We start from the raw sequence: 22,200 nt of genomic DNA, 5'->3' as shown, positions 1-22,200 counted from the left end.
TGTACTCAAACCCAACACCCATCTGATACTACCTCTTCAAGCAGACCAGCAGAAAGGAAGAGATCATCAAAAATGACCCTTCCAGAACCTATCCTCGAATGAGTTCCCAAAAAGAACTAATCTCTTAGCTACTGTGCAGGGCATTCGAAACAAGCAAATCTGGTATCTCGACAGTGAATGCTCGAGACATATGACCGGATGTAAGTCCCTGCTAATGGACTATTAGGAAAAATATGTTCCAGTTGTTTCATATGGAGATAATTCGTTGGGTTATACCAAGGGTTTTGGTACTTTAACAAATGAGAATGTTACATTTTCAAATGTAGCATATGTCGTTGGGCTTAAACATAACTTACTCAGCATAAGCTAACTAAAAAGTAAAAGTAAGATAGTCCAATTCAGAAGGAAAATTAGCACTATTTTTTATAAGACAGGAAAGCCACTGCTGACAGCAAAAAGACATGAGAACGTGTGTCAAATTGACATGAAAATAGCAGTCACAACAACTGATACTTGCTTTATTCAAAGGAAGCAGACAATCTCAATTAGTTATGGTATAAGAGAATCACACATCTCAACTTCAAAGATATTCACAAGTTATCAAGTAAAAGTTTGGTGTCTGGGCTACCCACAATATCTTATGTGAAGGACAGATTATGTCCTGGTTGTGAAAAAGGGAAACATCACCATGCATCATTCAAGTCAAAACAGATTTCATCTGTTAAGAAACCATTTCACTTACTTCATATGGACCTTTTTAGTCATGTTAATGTGGCCAGCTGTAGTGGGAAGAAGTATACACTGGTTATTGTTGATGACTATTCCAGATACACTTGGGTATTCTTTTTGAAGTAAAAGAGTGAAGCTGCTGATGAAATTATCAACTTCATCAAAAGAATGGAATTATTGAATGGGCAATTGGTGAAGCAGTTAAGAAGTGATCATGGTACAGAATTCAGAAATGCAACATTGAAAGAATTTATGCTGACAAAGGTATTTTACAAAACTTTTCTGCTGTGAGAACACCTCAACAAAATGGTGTTGCAGAAAGAAGAAACATAACTCTCATTGAAGCAGCAAGATCTATGTTGGCTGAGTCTGGGTTAAAAAATTCATACTGGACAGAAGCTGTGAATACTGCCTGTTTTACCCAGAATAGATATTTATAGTGAAAAGACATCAGAAAACTGCTTATGAGGTTCTCAAAGGAAGAAGACCCTCAATCTCATTTCTTCATGTATTTGGCACTCCCTGTTACATTCTAAACAATAGGGACCAACTTGGTAAGTTTGATGCTAAAGCTGATGAAGGAATATTTCTTGGATATTCCAACATGTCAAAGACATATAGGGTCTACAACAAAAGAAGGGGCTGTTTTGAAGAATCCATTAATGTTACTTTTGATGAAATTGTCCTCACTTCATCTTCTATTTAAGAAGATGAGGAGTTATTATTTGAAGAGCCTACTCAGCAAGCTCTCAGTGATGAAGAAGAACCAGCAGTCATTCCCTCTCTAATCCATGCTGCTGGGTTCTCTGAAGATGAGATGGAATATTCTATTCCATCTGTGTCTAATCCATGTAGACCTATTGGCTCTACTGAAGTACTACAAATTGAGCAAAGATCTACTGGTTCTGAAGGATCATAAGCTGGTACTGGTTCCACTCATAATGAACAGTTGTCTCCTGTTGCTGTACATATTGCTGAACTAGCTGATGATCAAGATGTTGTGTGTTCCATAATAAGCTAACATATTCATAACACTAGATGGACAAGGGAGCATCCAATTGAGCAGATTATTGGTAATCGGGCTAGTGGTGTTAAGACAAGGAGACATGCAACCAATAATTTTTGTATGCATGTAGTTTTTGTATCTACCATTGAACCTACGTGTCCTGAAGAAGCAATGAAAGATCATAGTTAGGAAGGAGCTATGCAAGAAGAGATATCCCTGTTTGATAGGAATAAGGTTTGGACATTGGTACCTAGACCTGATGCTGAAACGAAGAAGATCATTGGTACCAAGTGGGTGTTTAAGAATAAGATGGATGAAGATGGGATTGTGGTCAGAAATAAAGCTAGATTGGTAGCTCAAGGGTTTAGACAGGAAGAAGGGTTGGATTGTGGAGAGACATATGCACCAGTGGCTAGGATGGAAGCAATCAGATTGTTCTTGGCATATGCTGCTAAGATGAACTTTAGAGTATTCCAGATGGATGTTAAATCCACATTTCTTAATGGAAAGCTGCAAGAAGAAGTTTATGTCAAGTAGCCACCTGGTTTTGTAAGCAGTGAATATCCAAACCATGCCTACAAGTTAGAAAAAGCTCTATATGGCCTGAAACAGGCACCAAGAGCATGGTATGAGACACTTCATGTGTATCTCATTGGTTTAGATTTTAAAGTTGGAACAATCGATACCACTCTATTCTCAAAGGAGATAGATGTTGATCTCTTGTTGGTACAGATATATGTGGATGATATTATTTATGGTTCTACAAATGTAAAACATTGTCAAAAGTTTTCAAAACTTATGTCAAAGACTTATGAAATGAGCTTACAAAGAGATTTGCAATACTTTTTAGGATTGCAAATTAAACAACTTGATGATTGGATTTTTATAAGTCAAGATAAATATATCAATGATAAGTTAAAGAAATTTGTCTGACCTGTTTAAAAGACATAGGGACCCCAATGGCAGCATCCATCAAAATAGATGTTGATCCTAATGGTGAACCAGTCAATATCACTAAATATAGAGGCATGATTGGGTCCCTACTTTATCTCACAGTAAGCAGAACAGCTATTATGTTTGCCACATGTCTCTGTGCTAGATACTAAGCTGATCCTAAAGAGTCACATTTTCTGGCGGTAAAGAGGATATTTAGGTATCTGAAAGGTACTGCCAAACGTGGTCTTTGGTATCCCAAAGACCAGGATTTTGAACTAATTGGGTATTCAGATGTTGATTTTGTAAGGTGTAAAATAGACAGAAAAAGTACTACTGGTGGTTGCCAGCTACTGGGTGGTAGGCTAGTCAGCTGGACCAGTAAAAAGTAAAATATTGTGTCCACATCTACTGCTGAAGCAGAATATGTTTCTGCTAATAGTTGTACTGCTCAAGTACTATGGATGCAAAGCCAACTGAAGGACTATGGTGTTCATGTTACAAAAACTTCTATCTACTGTGACAACACCAGTGCAATTACCATTACCAACAATCCTGTAATGCACTCAAGGACAAAGCACATTGATGTTCGATATCATTTCATAAGGGATCATGTTCAAAAAGGAGATGTGGATCTTCACTTCATTTCAACAGACCAACAGTTAGCAGATCTTTTCACAAAGCCCTTAGATGAGAAACGTTTTAACTACCTCATCTCTGAGCTGGGTATGCTTAAACTTTAAAAATAAAAGACAACTTTGTTGGTGTGCTGGTTCAACAGCATATAGGACAAACCAGTAAGATACAATCTTTTGTTTACTGCCTATATGAAAAACATTCAGTACAACAAGGTCTTTTATAAAATGGTTATACTATGTGTAAAATGAAGTAATAAATAGCTCACAACATTAATTTGATACTTTAAAAATGGACCTCATTTAATTCCAATGATTTAAATTAAATACACGACATATTAAATGTAACAAAAGAATCTTTGTAGTTAATACGAAGTTTATTTTTGTGGTCTTTTACATCAATTTTGAATTAAAACCTACTGCATTTAATGCCTAATGGGAGTGATGAGTGTCCAAGCAAATTAAATGCCATGTCAACAGTCTGATGTCCCTCGAAAACATGCCAGTCTGTCAAATCTGCCCACGCGCCTACAGATGACAGTTCCCATTTTCTCTCTCCTGCACTTTTTCCACCAATCCGAAAGGTTAAATAGGGTAATCCACTTTCCATAATAACCTTCGGTTATTAAACTTTCAAAATTACCATTCTCTCTCAAATCCCCAAATCTTCAAACCTTTAAAGTATTCATCATTTCTCTTTAACCTTCAACAATGACAGATCAACCACAACAGCCGATCGATAACCAATCGGAGGAACAACAACAACAATCTGAACAACCACCACCACATCAGCAACAACCACAACCTCAACCTAAAGAGAAAAATGAACCTGAATCACTATTTGCCCTTCATCCAAGCCTGGTTAAGGCTGCACCTGCACCGGATCATGATAAAATTTGCCTTTCCATAGGCAATGCTGCTCATTCTTTCTCCATTCCAAAGTCTAAAGCTAACATGGGCTATCAGTCCATATTGATTACGTGAGGTAATCCCCAATTGCCAAATCCGTCACTGGCGTTCCTTCATGATTTTATCCGGCCTGCTTAGGCAGATTCTGGTATACTACACATATTGCAGCCACTGCTGAGGGTGTTCCATGCATTCAAGGCATGATAACCGAAACCCTAACTGTCTCCATCACCGTCGATGCCATTTGACGAGCTCTTCAACTACCCGGTGAACCATTTGTTAATTCACCCACAATGATGTTTTTAGGAGGGAAGTGCTAGAATTCATCAACTATGCTGGCCAGGTGTCCCACAGCTTATTAAGGAAACACATGCCACCTATGTGTTATTATTTCTTTGTTATATTGACTCAGTGCATGAGTCAGAAATCTGGTAGTTTTGACCAATGCTCAAATTTTGAGCTCAAATTTGGTCATGCCTTGATCTTCAATCAAAACATTGACTTTGTTGCTGAAATATATTTAAGATTAAGGGAAATGGTTGTTGCACCTAAACGAAGTGATTTGATCCCCTTCCCAAGGTTTTTGAACCTTGTTTTTGAAAATGAGTTGGGTGATGCTTACACGCAAATTACTGATCTCTCCATCGACCTGCCATTAAAACAAGGGGGGATGACAAAAGAAGCACCAGCTGCTCCACACACTGGTCTGTCGCCAGGAATGCTCGAGTATCTTGCTTCTCGGGGTGGAATCACCTAAGTGACTGCCTCTGTGTGACGACCCGGAAACTTCCGACCAAATTTAAACTTAATCTTTAAATGATTTCGACATGATAAGCAAAGTCTGTAATGTTGAGTCTCAAAAATTTTGAACTATTTCATATACCCATTTGACCTTTGACTGTTTTCGACGATTCACGAACATTTGTTTGTAAATAAATATGTATATATATTATATAAGTATAAATATAAGTATGTATGAATTCTATAAATAATTATTAAAATATACATATACGATTATACATAAAAAGTATAAATATTATATGGGGATAAAATTATTAAATGATACTTAAGTAATAATAAGTAATATTATATATAATGTAATATATATAAAACGTATAAATATTAGATATTTAATATATGTTAACATATAACATTAATAATTAAATTTAAATTACAATTTTGAATATAATTGATTAATATTATTAAACAATACTTTCATTATAAATGATGATGTTAATATTTGTATTATTAATATTATATATATATATATATATATATATATATATATATATATATATATATATATATATATATATATATATATATATATATATATATATATATATATATATATATATAAATTTTTGTAAAATTGATATGTACAAGTATTATTAATATTATTAATATGATTATCATTATTATTCCTATTATTATTAAGATTATTAGTTCATTATTATTAAAATTAATATTCAATGTTTGTATGATAAATGATATTAAGTTTCCTTATATATTTAATATACATATACAGATATAGTCGATATATATAATTATATAAAAATAGATATATATAAATACAAATATATATATAAAAATTCAGTTATATAAATAAAAATATATAAACAGATATATATACATAGATAGATATATAAAATCAGTTATACCTAAATACATATATATATTTATATTATATACATAATACGATTATATATATAATTATTTATATATAATACTGTTATATATATACATATATATATATATATATATATATATATATATATATATATATATATATATATATATATATATATATATATATATATATATATATACAGAAATTACGTATTTTGTTATTTGTCCTAATCACAGCTAGATTATTTATCTGATGATTAAATCACTGGATCGTACAAATTAGATTAAAGAATTATATTTTTTTTTTATTTTTTTCATCTTCTTTTTCAATTGGTACAAATTGGTTATCCTTCGTTGTCTGTTTCTTTTTAATTTTGTTTCTTTTGAATCGAGTTGCCGACTACAATAAGTGCTATAACTTTCGTCCTCTGCAATCAGAATTGGGGAAGAGTTATTGTTTTTATTTTTTTTAGCCGACGATTCTTTTATTTTCTACTTTTTGGCCAAAATCAAAAATCGAATCAGTTATCAAAATCCAGTAATGCAGTCTTGTTAGAATTCCTTTACTCAATCTACCTTCCAAATCTCAGCTACCAATTCCTCAAATTGAAAGCGAAATTTGAAGTCAAAGAAAATTTTTTCAAAAAAACAAAGTTTGTGTTCATAGTAAAATTCGAACTTGTTTTTATGTATCCAGTTAAATTATCAACCCAGAAATTTTCTAGGATTGATTTAGCATCTAATTCATGTTATAAATTTTGTCAGAAACACCCTAGAATTCGAAATCTAATTGGGTGTTCTTCGTTTTTTTTGTTCAACAGCAGGTACCGATATTTTTTTTCTCTTAATCTTGTCTGTCCAAATTAAAATACCTTATGATTGAGTAATTGGTTTCGTTTACATATTGTAAAAACAAACAAATATTAATGCTGTTACAAAAATTTCAAAACTATAAATCGATTAAAAATTGAAGATGGAGAAGAAGGTGCAGTAAGTTATACGGGTTATATATTTATGAAGGGTGTATTAAAACAGAAAGGTAGCAGGCGGATTGATGGTTAGAGTGTTAGCGGGTGAGCGAGAGGTCACGGATTCGAGTCCCTGATGGAGCATTTTTAAGCCTTTTTTTAAGGTAGTTTACTACCATTTTTTTATATCATTATTGTTATTATTATTATTATTATTATTATCATTATTATTATTAATCTGATTATTATTATTATTATTATAATCATAATTATTATTATTATTATCATTTTAATTATTGTTATTATTATTACTATCATTATTATTATTGTTATTAATAGTATTATAATTAATATTATTATCATGTTTAGATTTAGATGTATTAGAAATATTATTGTCATTAGTATTTTTATAAGTATTATTAACGATATTAGATTATTACAAGTATTGTTATTATTATAAAAGATATTGTTATTATAACATCATTAATATTATTAATATTAGTATTGTTATTGATAGTGCTCCAAATAAATATATATTTTGTAGAAATATCCTCCCAATATGTAAATTATTTAGTTGTAATTGTCCTATTTTAAGTTGTAATCGTTTATATTAAATAAGTGTGAAGACAAAAGGCAAAAATGACGATTTGAAGACGCAAATGACCAAAAAGCTCAAATGTACAAGATACAATCCAAGTGGTTCAATTTATTGATGAAAAACGTCTAAAAATGACAATAGTACAAGTTACAAAACGCAAAGTACAAGATATTAAATTGTACGCAAGGACGTTCGAAAATCCGAAACCAGGACATGAGTCAACTCTCAACGCGCGACGCAACGGTGCAAAAATTACAAGTCTACTATGCACAAGAATATAATATAATATATAAATAATTATATTAATTATTTATATTTTATATTTATATATTTATTATGTCGACAAGCTAGGAGCCAAAAGTTTGTGAGCTGGATTTTCAAACTCCACGACTCGCGGAGTTTGAAGGCTTAAAACTTCACGACTCGCGGAGCTGTCAGAAATCAAAATGCCTATAAAAGGCCACGAATTCTGCAAGTTTAAAAAACATAATAATAATAATACTCCGTAGTATAATATATATATATATATATATAGTATAGATCAGTGTTATATTAGATTAGTTTGGGTTATGTAAAAGTTATTTTTACGGGTTTTAAAGTCGGAGCTCTGTCCGTGTACTACTATGCGATAAATAATCAATGTAAGCTATATTCTCCTTTTTAAATTAATGTCTCGTACTTAAGTTATTATTATGCTTATTTGAGCCGAAGTAATCATGATGTTGAGCTAAATATTAAAGACAGGGTAATTGGGTTTTGTACCATAATTGGGGTTTGGACAAAAGAACGACACTTGTGGAAATTAGACTATGGGCTATTAATGGGCTTTATATTAAATTAACGATACCTCATTAATTTAATATAAAGGTTATGATTTGACGTATCTATATATAACCACATACGCTTAATCGGACACGATGGGCGGGATATTTATAAGTACGAATTATTGTTCATTTGACCGGACACGGGGATGGATTAATAGTCAATGAACTCATTAAAACAGGGGTGGATTACATTCAAGGGTAATTGGTGTAATTGTTAACAAAGTATTAAAACCTTGGTTTACATACAGTCGATAACCTGGTGTATTCATTAAGCAAAGTATTAAGACCTTGTTACAGTTCGAATCCCCAGTTAGTTGGAATATTTGACTTCGGGTATAAGGTTAAATTTGCCGAGCAGTTTATAATTATGACCGATGAACTATTATGGACAAAAACCAGATAGGTTTCAAATACATCCAGGACAAAGGACAATTAACCCAGGACAATAGATTAAAATCAAAACGTCAAACATCATGGTTACGGAAGTTTAAATAAGCATAATATATTTTATTTCATATTTCCTCGTACTTTTATTTATTGTCATTTTAATTATTGTTATTTATTTTATATTGTTATTTAAATATCGTCATTTACTATACGCTTCGCTTAAAATATAAATCGACAAACCGGTCATTAAACGGTAAACCCCCTTTTATATATTATTATATATTATTATATATATTTTGTACAAATATAGTTGTTTAAAAATATAGTGTGCAATAAGCCCGCTCCCTGTGGAACGAACCGGACTTACTAAAAACTATACTACTCTACGATTAGGTACACTGCCTAAAGTGTTGTAGCAAGGTTTAGGTATATCCCATTTGTAAATAAATAATTAAAACTTGTGTAATTTGTAACGTATTTCGTAATAAAATATAGTAATATTTCGTACCCCTTCGCTTAAACATCAAGTTTTTGGCGCCGCTGCCGGGGACGTCGGCGAAACTCTATATTTTTAATTTATTTTTGTATAAATATATTTATATATATTTTTAGAAAAACAATATATAAAAAAAATAAACACGTTTTTTTCAAACTCCACGACTCGCGGAGTTTGCAGGCTTAAAACTCCACGACTCGCGGAGCCGCCCTGACGCACTGACAGAAACCCTATTTTTGCTTTAATTACGGAGTAATATTATTTATTATTATTTTTAAACCCTAATTACTTTATTAGTTTAATATAATTAGTTTTAATTTTTAATTAAATTGTATTTTAATTATAATTAGTTTTATTATATATAAAAATTAATATTTTTATAAAATAAATATAAAAATAATATTTTTTATAAAATTAGTAATTTTATCATTTTTGTATCTTTTTAATTATTTAATCGTAATATTTGTATTTTTATCGTTCATATCTAGTTTTAAGGTTAGTATTTTGCCGTAGCTTATTTTTATTTCTAGATTTTTAGGCTTTGCCGTAAAATCCCTTAAGTGCTTATTCCTTAGACTAAGATTTAGGTGCTTTAGAATTTTGCGACGCCGTTTTTCGCGCTATCTTTCTTACTTTTATTTTTCGACGTTTTTCGACGCGCACTCTTTTTCTTTCTTATTTCTCGACACGCTAGTTTTTAGGACTTAGAAATTTTCTCTATTTCTTATCTAATATCTCAAACGGAAAGAAAAATTATTTAAGTGGTTAAATTAATGGACGTTGACAATTTTCTGCTTCGTAGTAATAGTTGGATTTGTTAGTGGCTGAGTTGTGAGCTTCCGATTTAAAGGGTTCTAGCTCCCTGCTACATCTTTTGGCTATTCGAAACGTGGGCAAAAGCAGAAAAGTCTATTAATTGGACAACTTATATAAGTTTTTCTATTTTTATAACTAATAGGATAATTAGTAAATTCACCACATTGTAGCTAAAATTTGGCCATCGCAATAAAATGGAAAATTTTGAAAACAAGGCTATGGAAACTCTTTTTGATATCCAAAATCAATTAAATCAATACTCTCAACCAAGTGTTGATGACAATTCGCTCAGTCAATCTTGGATCACGAACGACGAAACAATAACTGGTTGTGAAATCTGTGGAGATTATCACTCAACATGGGAATGTTATTATTACGTTCCTATGGAAAATTACGCACCCAGGGAACCTAAATGGAATGATTATGAAGAATACAATTCAAATTGGGATTATTCCCAAGAATATTTCCAAACTCAACAACCAGTAGACGAGGAAAATTACGTGTCTGAAAATTTATTAGACAATATGAAAATCAAACTCGAAGAACTCAATGCTCAAAATGAACAAATGAGAGAGTTTATAAACCGGCAAGCTGAAACTCTATCAAACTACACACCTGTTGATCTGAGGAGTATTGTGCAAGAAAATCTCATATCATCGAATTTTGATGAATTCGAGAGCTCCGAAATCACCAACTATCTCGATGATACTTTTTATTCAGCTTTACCAATTTCACAACATATCGACACATTAGCCTCTACCGACGAAATCAACGATCCATCAATGGATGAAGAAGAAGAAGTAAGGGTGACAAATTGGTACTCTTGGAAAAACGATAACGTTGAAAATTTTACCCTCGAGACCAAAATGGTGAGACCAATAAGTACCATTAATGAAGAAGAATTTGCTTTGATCCCGAAATTCACCATTCCACAACCTTCCAATCCAATATTCTCAATAGACGAGTCATCCACTGGAAATGAACTACGAGCTGTAATAGATAATGACACCTCAAATTTCACCCAATTGGGTAATAGAGGTGAAAACTTTGATCTCGAGAATAAAAGGAAGGAAATGTTAGGAATTGTCCGCCCTATAATATGTATGTCGATGTATATCGATCCATTTGACCAAGAACCATAAAAGAGACATATCCATTTACTAAAAGCTACACTTAAAAAAGAATTAAGTAGTGACGATCGGGAGAGTCTAAACTTTAAACCCATTGATATATTATACACCACCCGAGATGTAAATAACTGGCTCACTATTTTAATTCGTGGAACTTATTCTACCGACTTCACATGTCGTCAGCTAAGTGTGGGGAAGTCTAACCCCACTTAACGTTAAATTAGGGGTTCGGGTTAGTGCATAACTCGTTAAATAAACATGCATAATAAGTAAGGGTAAAAGACGCATTTTCAAATATTAGCAAACAGTTCAGAAAAGCAACCGTTTTTGAAAAAAAAGCATGTGTGATAAAACAAGAAGGAATGAATGATGAGGTGCACCATCTATCATCCTACAAATCTATGGTATCTTTAACTACTTTTCTACACTAATCACCTTCATGAATTTATAATTATAGTCTGATTTCATGCAAATGAGGGCATTGCATGATCTCAAGTGTGGGGAAGGGTTATAAATTCTCTCGGGTTTATACTTGGTTTATTTGCCAAATTTTATGAAAATTTGAAAAATTTTCTTTCAAATTTTCAACTAAATGAATTCAAAATCATGTTTATACATATTTATGAACGATGAAAATTAGGTGTTAATACCGAAATTATCGTTACCTCGGAAAGGACATAAATGGAGAAACACCCTAAAAACGCTTGAATTCATTTAAAATGGAATAAAGGAGAATAAAAAGGCAAAGAAAGAAACTAAGTGTGGGGAGAATGTACCTAGTTATTCAATTAAAAACTATCTAGCACATGTTTCTGTAAAGTTTATTGCAGGTGCTTTTGTTTTGGACTAAATTAACTATTTTACCCGATGAAAGAAAAGAAAAGATGGATCTACACGATGAATCAATTCCATCATTAAAAGGAAGTAAAGTCTTCCAAAAAACACACGCGCTTCTTGATTTAGGTCAAGAAGTTGTCGTCCAGACCAGCTGTAGGTTGACGAAAAATCTAGAAAAGTCATCTCTAAAATCAGCAGGAAATCCACGGACCTCAGCATCAAACAGGGTCGCTATGTGGTCAGACTTATCCTAACCATGAGAGGATCTGTCTCGTAAAATGGGGAGGGCGCCGTGCAAATTAGCTTGATAAGACTAATGAATCAGACCCCCAGAAAGGATAATCTCCTTAAAGATTAAAAATCAGCTTTTAAGCCTGATATTACTCAATCCTTGAGATTGACCTTAAAGATTGAGAATTACAAACTCATGGAATTCAATGATATCTAAACTCGAGCTTGAACGAGAAAATATTTTGATCAAAATTAAAACCGATTTGTTTTCTGAAAACCTATTTTCAATGCGTTCATTACCATTGAACATAAAATCCTAGGAATTCACTTAGAATTCATTAGTTCACCTGAACCAAATCGGGTGTCAACCGTAAGAACGATGGTTGCATAGTATGGTTGAAGACAGGACCTTGTGCCAGACCGAAAAATCATAGGATGATCTTTACTATTGCTCCTACAAAGGATAGTAATAGCATCCGACACGTTTTTGGACCATAATCAAATGCATGTCATTAGACATTGCCGTAACTGTTGCTTGTTCAACGCTTTCCTTTACAACCGGACGGTAGTTTACCGAAAGGTAATATACGGAAAAAGTAAACTGGACGTGTTGCTTTCCTAATACAAGGTTAGCAAGTGGGTGACACAAAACCATAAGTGTTGAGCTAAAATTTTCAAATCTGAAACCCACCAAACCCACAAAAAGAATTTACAAACATCGGTGAAGGGTTATTCCGGAAAACTTATCTAGGGTAAAAGCTAGATTGAATTTTCAAAAGATCAAATATTTTCATAAAGATCCAATTTCCTTAAGGATCTACATTTTCATAGTCATGTGGGACTGTAAACCGCTTTCAAATGTGCACTTTGCTTTGGAAACCGAAAGTAAATCGGCTATTTGATTGCAAGTGTCATTGACCTAAACCCGAGGCAACTGTGGATGACACACCCACCTTTAACCATGGTTCTATCGTTACTATCATTGTTTATACCACCATATCAAAATCACTGATGTAAAGTGTGAAGAATAAAGAAGTGATTCGTGTGATGTATTATATTATTTCAAGTTATGTATTGCTTGAGGATAAGCAACGTTCAAGTATGGGGATATTTGATAGTGCTCCAAATAAATATATATTTTGTAGAAATATCCTCCTAATATGTAAATTATTTAGTTGTAATTGTCCTATTTTAAGTTGTAATCGTTTATATTAAATAAGTGCGAAGACAAAAGGCGAAAATGACGATTTGAAGACGCAAATGACCAAAAAGCTCAAATGTACAAGATACAATCCAAGTGGTTCAATTTATTGATGAAAAACGTCTAAAAATGACAATAGTACAAGTTACAAAACGCAAAGTACAAGATATTAAATTGTACGCAAGGACGTTCGAAAATCCGAAACCGGGACATGAGTCAACTCTCAACGCGCGACGCAACGGTGCAAAAATTACAAGTCTACTATGCACAAGAATATAATATAATATATAAATAATTATATTAATTATTTATATTTTATATTTATATATTTATTATGTCGACAAGCTAGGAGCCAAAAGTTTGTGAGCTGGATTTTCAAACTCCACGACTCGCGGAGTTTGAAGGCTTAAAACTCCATGACTCGCGGAGCTGTCAGAAATCAAAATGCCTATAAAAGGCCACGAATTCTGCAAGTTTAAAAAACATAATAATAATAATACTCCGTAGTATAATATAAATATATATATATATATAATATATATATATATATATATATATATATATATATATATATATATATATATATATATATATATATATATATATATATATATATATATATATATATATATATATATATATATATATATATATATATATAGTATAGATTAGTGTTATATTAGATTAGTTTGGGTTATGTAAAAGTTATTTTTACGGGTTTTAAAGTCGGAGCTCTGTCCGTGTACTACTACGCGATAAATAATCAATGTAAGCTATATTCTCCTTTTTAAATTAATGTCTCGTACTTAAGTTATTATTATGCTTATTTGAGCCGAAGTAATCATGATGTTGAGCTAAATATTAAAGACGGGGTAATTGGGTTTTGTACCATAATTGGGGTTTGGACAAAAGAACGACACTTGTGAAAATTAGACTATGGGCTATTATTGGGCTTTATATTAAATTAACGATACCTCATTAATTTAATATAAAGGTTATGATTTGACGTATCTATATATAACCACATACGCTTAATCGGACACGATGGGCGGGATATTTATAAGTACGAATTATTGTTCATTTGACCGGACACGGGGATGGATTAATAGTCAATGAACTCATTAAAACAGGGGTGGATTACATTCAAGGGTAATTGGTGTAATTGTTAACAAAGTATTAAAACCTTGGTTTACACACAGTCGATAACCTGGTGTATTCATTAAGCAAAGTATTAAGACCTTGTTACAGTTCGAATCCCCAGTTAGTTGGAATATTTGACTTCGGGTATAAGGTTAAATTTGCCGAGCAGTTTATAATTATGACCGATGAACTATTATGGACAAAAACCAGATAGGTTTCAAATACATCCAGGACAAAGGACAATTAACCCAGGACAATAGATTAAAATCAAAACGTCAAACATCATGGTTACGGAAGTTTAAATAAGCATAATATATTTTATTTCATATTTCCTCGTACTTTTATTTATTGTCATTTTAATTATTGTTATTTATTTTATATTGTTATTTAAATATCGTCATTTACTATACGCTTCGCTTAAAATATAAATCGACAAACCGGTCATTAAACGGTAAACCCCCTTTTATATATTATTATATATAATTATATATATTTTGTACAAATATAGTTGTTTAAAAATATAGTGTGCAATAAGCCCGCTCCCTGTGGAACGAACCGGACTTACTAAAAACTATACTACTCTACGATTAGGTACACTGCCTATAGTGTTGTAGCAAGGTTTAGGTATATCCCATTTGTAAATAAATAATTAAAACTTGTGTAATTTGTAACGTATTTCGTAATAAAATATAGTAATATTTCGTACCCCTTCGCTTAAACATCAAGTTATCCTTACCTATATTAATAAAAGTATTATTACTAAAATGTTAGAAATATTATTACTATTAGTATAGGTATTATTAATGTTACTCAGATTAAGATTATTAACATTATTATTATCAATATGAAAATAATACAAATTATTATTTTTATTTAATATTAGTATTAATATCATTATTATTAATAGAATTCTCATTTAACAATGACATTAGTATTACCATTAAAATGACTCTTAAAAATTCTATTAAAACTATTATTATTATTATTATTATTATTATTATTATTATTATTATTATTATTATTATTATTATTATTATTATTATTATTATTATTATTATTATTATTATTATTATTATCCTTAACTCAGTAATATTACAATTATTATTTTTGCAAACAAAATATATATATATATATATATATATATATATATATATATATATATATATATATATATATATATATATATATATATATATATATATATATATATATAAGTGTACTACAATTTCATAATAGTATGTTTTATTATATATCAAATAAGCATTTTAATACATTATAAGTATTAATAAAAATCATATATAAATATTAATCATAATACATAACTAAATATATATATATATATATATATATATATATATATATATATATATATATATATATATATATATATATATATATATATATATATATTTATTCGATTACGATTACATGTTTTAATATATATACCAATGATATAGGTTCGTGAATCCGAGGCCAACCCTGCACTTGTTCAGTGCCGTCATATGTATTTTTACTACAAAATACAGTATAGTGAGTTCATTTGATTCCCTTTTACTCTTTACATTTTTGGGACTGAGAATACATGCGCTGTTTTTATAACTGTTTCCTAATGCTTTTGAGATATATTTTTTTGAACTGAGAATACATGAACTGCTTTTATAAATGATTGACGAAATAGACACAACTATTCAAAACTACATTCTATGATAGAATTATTTGGATTCAGAGGTTCGATTTAGTAGTTAGTAACGGTGAGATGATTTCGTCATTGCACTACGCGTTAGCTACCATTTTAACTACCATCGGTGAGATGATTTCGTCATTGCACTACGCGTTAGCTACCGATGTATTGTATTGTATTGTATTGTATTGTATTGTATTATAGTCGACTTTGTAGTTGGTAACGGAGGGATGATTTTGCATTGCGCACGCATTAGTCCCCGTTTCAGCTACCCTCGGAGGGATGATTTTGCATTGCGTACGCATTAGCCCCCGTTGTAAGAACTATATTGTATTAACTACCACGGTGAGATGATTTTGTCATTGCACTACGCATTAGCTACCGTTGGTGAGTTGTTTGAAAGGTTCCGGTGTTCTTCATATGAATGATTTTACAGCAGGAATAGACCTGCACAGATTGTTTTCTAATTATAAGTATCTTGTGGTCTATTATATTATTGAAAAATGGTTATTTATGATAAACTAATTAACTCACCAACCTTTTGGTTGACACTTGAAAGCATGTTTATTCTCAGGTATGAAAGAAATCTTCCACTGTGCATTTGCTCATTTTAAAGATATTACTTGGAGTCATTCATGGCATATTTCAAAAGATGTTGCATTCGAATCATTGAGTTCATCAAGATTATTAGTAAGTCAACTATAGTTGGATGTATTATGAAATGGTATGCATGTCGTCAACTTTTGATGTAAAGAAAGTTTGTCTTTTAAAAACGAATGCAATGTTTGAAAAATGTATCATATAGAGGTCAAGTGCCTCGCGATGTAATCATATATTATTGTATTCGTCCTTATGGATTAGGACAGATCGTCTCACTCTGGTCCTACACCAGTTAAGGGGGAGGGATCTTAGCGTAAGACAGCTAGGAAATGCAAGCAGCCAAGTTCCACAAATGGAACAGGCACCGTTGCAGAAACTGGTAAAGCGGTAATTGTATTAGAATCTAGTGCTCTCTGATCATAAATAACAGCCCTAGTCTTATATACTGACTACCCACCTCTATTTTTGGAATCTGTTGCTCATCCATTTCTTGGTAACAGGTAAAACTAAATGATTGAATGCTGGATCCAAGCAGACCAAAGGGGAGAAAGCACCAGTCTCAACTGCTGCTCCTGAAAAGGATGCTGCTATGAAACCTGGTGCGTCTCTAGACCAAACAAAAAAAATTACTAACATAATTGAAAATCTTTTATCTGCTGACTTAAATGTTGATAGTAGAGTTAAAGGTTTGTCCTTTGCTCCCAAGCTGACTGATTTTAAACTAGTGTTAAGAGGAGTAGCAACCCATACTCTTCTAACCAGGCACTTCCACACTTTTCAAAATTATACTTCAAGAAATATACTCTACTGACAGTACAACCAGCAGAGAACATACTTGACCCCCAAAGCAGACTTGAGCTGGGTCCTCATCGTGTTGAACCATCTCTGACTACTGCTCAGCCCACTTATAACTTGGATCATGATAAAAGTCACACTAATATATATAAACCAGCTAAAACTCTTACACTATCTGAGTCATCATGTGTTGTCAATGAGTCAGCAGATTTAAAGCTACACTTACAGACATCATACTCTATCTCAATCGAAGGGCTAACTAAAACACACGTTTATCCCCAGAGACCAACATCAAATGCAATTGTTGAGTCAAATTTATTTGATTCTACCATTGTTAACATAACTTGTTCCATTGTTTTAGATCTTAGCAGGGCAGCTGATATTGTTTCTACTGGTGCTGTGGCTAGTACTGGCGAGCCTTCTTTTGCTACTGGTACTGGTCCTGATGAAGATGTTGATAAATCTGCTGCTACTAGTGATACTGAGGATGAAGTTGATGTTGGTTCAACTGTTCCTACTGTTACTGAGGAGATGGTTATTAATGATGATGATTCTGTGATTCCTCCTCCTATTCCCAGTATTACTACTACAACTACTGTTCCTGAAGTAGTTATTGATGATGTTACACAACCCACTTCTGCTGGTGATCTGGATGTTGCTGCTATCTCTGCCAGGCAGTTCATTACTATGGATGTTGCTGGTAATCATACTATTTCTGATACAACACCAGACACCTTCTTCAAGAGTGATGAGTTTGTGGATGCAACCAAGGATGACATTGTATTGACTGATGAACTTATTGCTGCTAATGCTGCTTATTCTGAAAAGGTCATCCCTGGTTCAGATGCTGGTACCGATACTACTGCCACCACTGAATCTTCTAAGGCTACTGTTTCTACTAAAAAGCCTAAGTATGTTTGCATGGTACCAGATCCAGAAGAAGTTGTTCCCAAATTTGTATATAAGGGGGTATCTATTGCTCCCAAAATCGCAATCTTGGTGGACCAGCTGACTATTGATCCACAAAGTGCTCTAGTTGCAGTCAGCAAACTGCCTGATGAGGAGCTGACTCAGCTACTTGCACAGCTGGACCAACCAACAAGAGAGGAAATTTATGAGAGGCTGGCTACGCTTGATAACTTTAATGAGCAGCCATACTACCACTTTTTTGGTATGGCTCCTGCTGCCTCCTCATGGCCTGGTACATGGAGGCATCTCAAGTTCATTTTTAATCCAGATACTGGTAAGGTTATCATGCAAGATATTCCTGATTCACCGGTACCTTCTGATTCATCAGCTTCTTCCTCATCATCTTCTTCTTCTGATGGTGATGCTGATAAAGGTACTGGTAAGGAAGAGCCAGTAGTTCCTAATAATACAGCTGGCTCCAAGGACAAACCAGTGGATCTTACTGCTGATGAAGCTGATAAGGATACAAGTGGTTCTAAGCCTTTGGGTAAAGGTAAAAACGATGGTGATCATGGTGATGAGTCAGATTTTGACCTTCCACCTCCACCACCCCACAGTGGTACTCCGATTCCAGCTACTACTGCACCACCACCACCAACTAGTGCAGTTGATGTCGCAGAGATGGAAGGGTTATCTACCCTTGCCGTCTACAGGACAGTTTCCAGAATCACCCCTGATATTACAAGGACCATCAGGGAAACCATCATTGATAATGTTGCTGAAGCAATTCGACGTGCCGGCTGTATTACTACATTGGTTATTGAAACTCGGCTACGTCAGACCAATGCCTTTGCTGACTTGGCAGTTGATGCTATCAGGCAGCATTATGAAGAAGAAAAGAACTAAAGCAGAGAATCATCTCTCATAACGAGTATACTGATCATATCACTCTCCTTCAAATTGAATTGGACCTTGAGAGATCAAGGAATAGATTCTTAAATTATGAGAACAGAATGTTGGAAGAGAGGGTGGAGTCATATGAACAGTAAATGGCTACAATGATTCCTGCTACTGCTTATGTTCGAATGGTTGAGTCGATGCAAAGAATGGCTGATCTTCAAGTTGATGTTAGATCAAGTGTCAATCAAATGGCCATGGGTGTTGCTAGAAACGAAGTCAGAACATCCAACCTATGTCTTCAACAATATGGTGCGGACCCTGGTGCAAATCTATCTCCTGCTGATACTGACTGGAACAACTTTGCATTTTCTATGCCTGAATCAAACAGTGATCTTGATGTCTCTGTTCCCCTAGGCTCTACTTCTGCCCCTGCTGATGACAAAAAGGAGGAGACAAAATCTAAACGTCAAAAGAAGAGAAAACAATCTGAGGGGAAGCATGAGCATGAAAAGGCTCCAAAGTAGCAAAGGAGAGATGATGGTGGTGATGATGGTGGTGATGATGGTGGTGATGTCTAAGGAAGTACTAGCCCTAAGCCCAGCAATGCTTATACTGAAGCATGTGTTAAGGGTGCTGGTGGATCTCAACCCAACATTCCTGCCACATCTGTAGATGATATTGGTTCTGGCAGTAAGCCTAGTGATAATGAATCTGAACTGGCTCTGGCTGAATCTTTTGTTGCCTCTCAATACATTTAAAAGAAGTTAAAACGCAAGTTGGAGAGACACCTGAAGAAACAACAGGATTTAAATGATGCCTTTAATGCCAAGTTTGAGGCTTATGCTGCAAACAAAAGCACATAATTGAGCATAGAAGAGGTCTCTCTCGTGATCAACTTAAAATTTACAACCAGATACTTAGCATTGAGCAACACAAGAAAGCTGAATGAAAAATGAAAGGACCCGTCCTAATCCATCCGGACGAAGTCCATATCGATTATAAACGAATCACAACAGTTGATTACATCGCGAGGTACTTGACCTCTATATGATACATTTTACAAACATTGCATTCGTTTTTGAAAAGACAATCTTTCATTACATCGAAAGTTGAAAACATGCATACCATTTCGTAATATATCTTACTATAATTGACTTAATAATAATCTTGATGAACTCAACGACTCGAATGCAACGTCTTTTGAAATATGCCATGAATGACTCCAAATAATATCTTTAAGATGAGCAAATGCACAGCGGAAGATTTCTTTCGTACCTGAGAATGAACATGCTTTAAAGTGTCAACCAAAAGGTTGGTGAGTTCATTAGTTTAACATAAATAATCATTTCCATCATTTAAATAGACCACAAGATTTTCATTTTTCTCATAAATATACGTCCCATGCATAGAGACAAAAATATCATTCATATGGATTGAACACCTGGTAACCGACATTCACAATATGCATATAAGAATATCCCCATCATTTCGGGATCCTCCTTCGGACATGATATAAATTTCGAAGTACTAAAGCATCCGGTACTTTGGATGGGGCTTGTTGGGCCCGATAGATCTATCTTTAGAGTTCGCGTCAATTAGGGTGTCTGTTCCCTAATTCTTAGATTACCAGACTTAATAAAAAGGGGCATATTCGATTTTGATAATTCAACCATATAATGTAGTTTCAATTACTTGTGTCTATTTCGTAAAACAGTTATAAAAACAGCGCATGTATTCACAGTCCCAAAAATATATATTGCAAAAGCATTTAAAAAGGGAGTAATGAAACTCACGCATATAAATATTGTAAAACAATTAATAAAGTATTTGCATGTATTCTCAGCCCTAAAAATGTAAAGAGTAAAAGGGGATCAATGAAACTCACACATATAAATATTGTAAAACAGTTAATAAAGCATTTGCATGTATTCTCAGCCCAAAAATGTAATGAGTAAAAGGGAGCAAATGAAACTCATGCATATAAATATTGTAAAACAGTTAATAAAGCATTTGCATGTATTCTCAGCCCAAAAATGTAATGAGTAAAAGGGAGCAAATGAAACTCACCATACTGTATTTTGTAGTAAAAATACATATTGCGATATTGGACAATGCAGGGTTGGCCTCGGATTCACGAACCTATATCAGTTGCATATGTATTAACACATATCCCAATTAATCAACTAAGTTTACTTGTATTTTATATTTTTATATAGATAACAGTTGTTCGTTAAAAATATTAATAGTAATGATAATAATAAAAATGATAATACTTTTAATAATAAAGATAATACTAATAAATAAATGATAAAAATGTTATATGTTAATAATGATAATTATAATAATAAAAGTGATAAAAATAATAGTAATAATAATTATAATTCTAACATTCATAATCTTAATAATCATAATAATAACAATAATCATTAATACACATAATAATAATAATACAAATAAAGAAAAATAAAGTTACCTTAAAGGAAAATGGCCAAAAAAAAATTGTACTGCAGCTCCAGGGACTCGAACCCGTGTCCTCTTGGATACACAAACCAACCGTAAACCCACCCTCTGCTCGCTACTTTTTTGATTCAATCTATACCCCGTATTTATTTATCCCATAGTATTAACTTTAACTGTTTCGGCCCAACCATTAATCTGTTGGGCCTTTGCCCATCTATCAATTAAACCCAAATCCAATCAAAACTCATAACTAGTCTACTAGGAGTCCACTAGGAATTTGGCCCAAACAACAAATGAAACCGTCATCCCAGTTAGCAAAGTATCAGTTTCTGTTTTCGATTCAAAGTCACACCCTATAACTTTCATCTATATTATCTTTATCTTTA

This window comes from Rutidosis leptorrhynchoides, chromosome 8 (genome assembly GCF_046630445.1).
Source record: "Rutidosis leptorrhynchoides isolate AG116_Rl617_1_P2 chromosome 8, CSIRO_AGI_Rlap_v1, whole genome shotgun sequence".
NCBI classification, from domain to species: domain Eukaryota; kingdom Viridiplantae; phylum Streptophyta; class Magnoliopsida; order Asterales; family Asteraceae; genus Rutidosis; species Rutidosis leptorrhynchoides.
Note: the sequence above shows the minus strand (reverse complement) of the source record.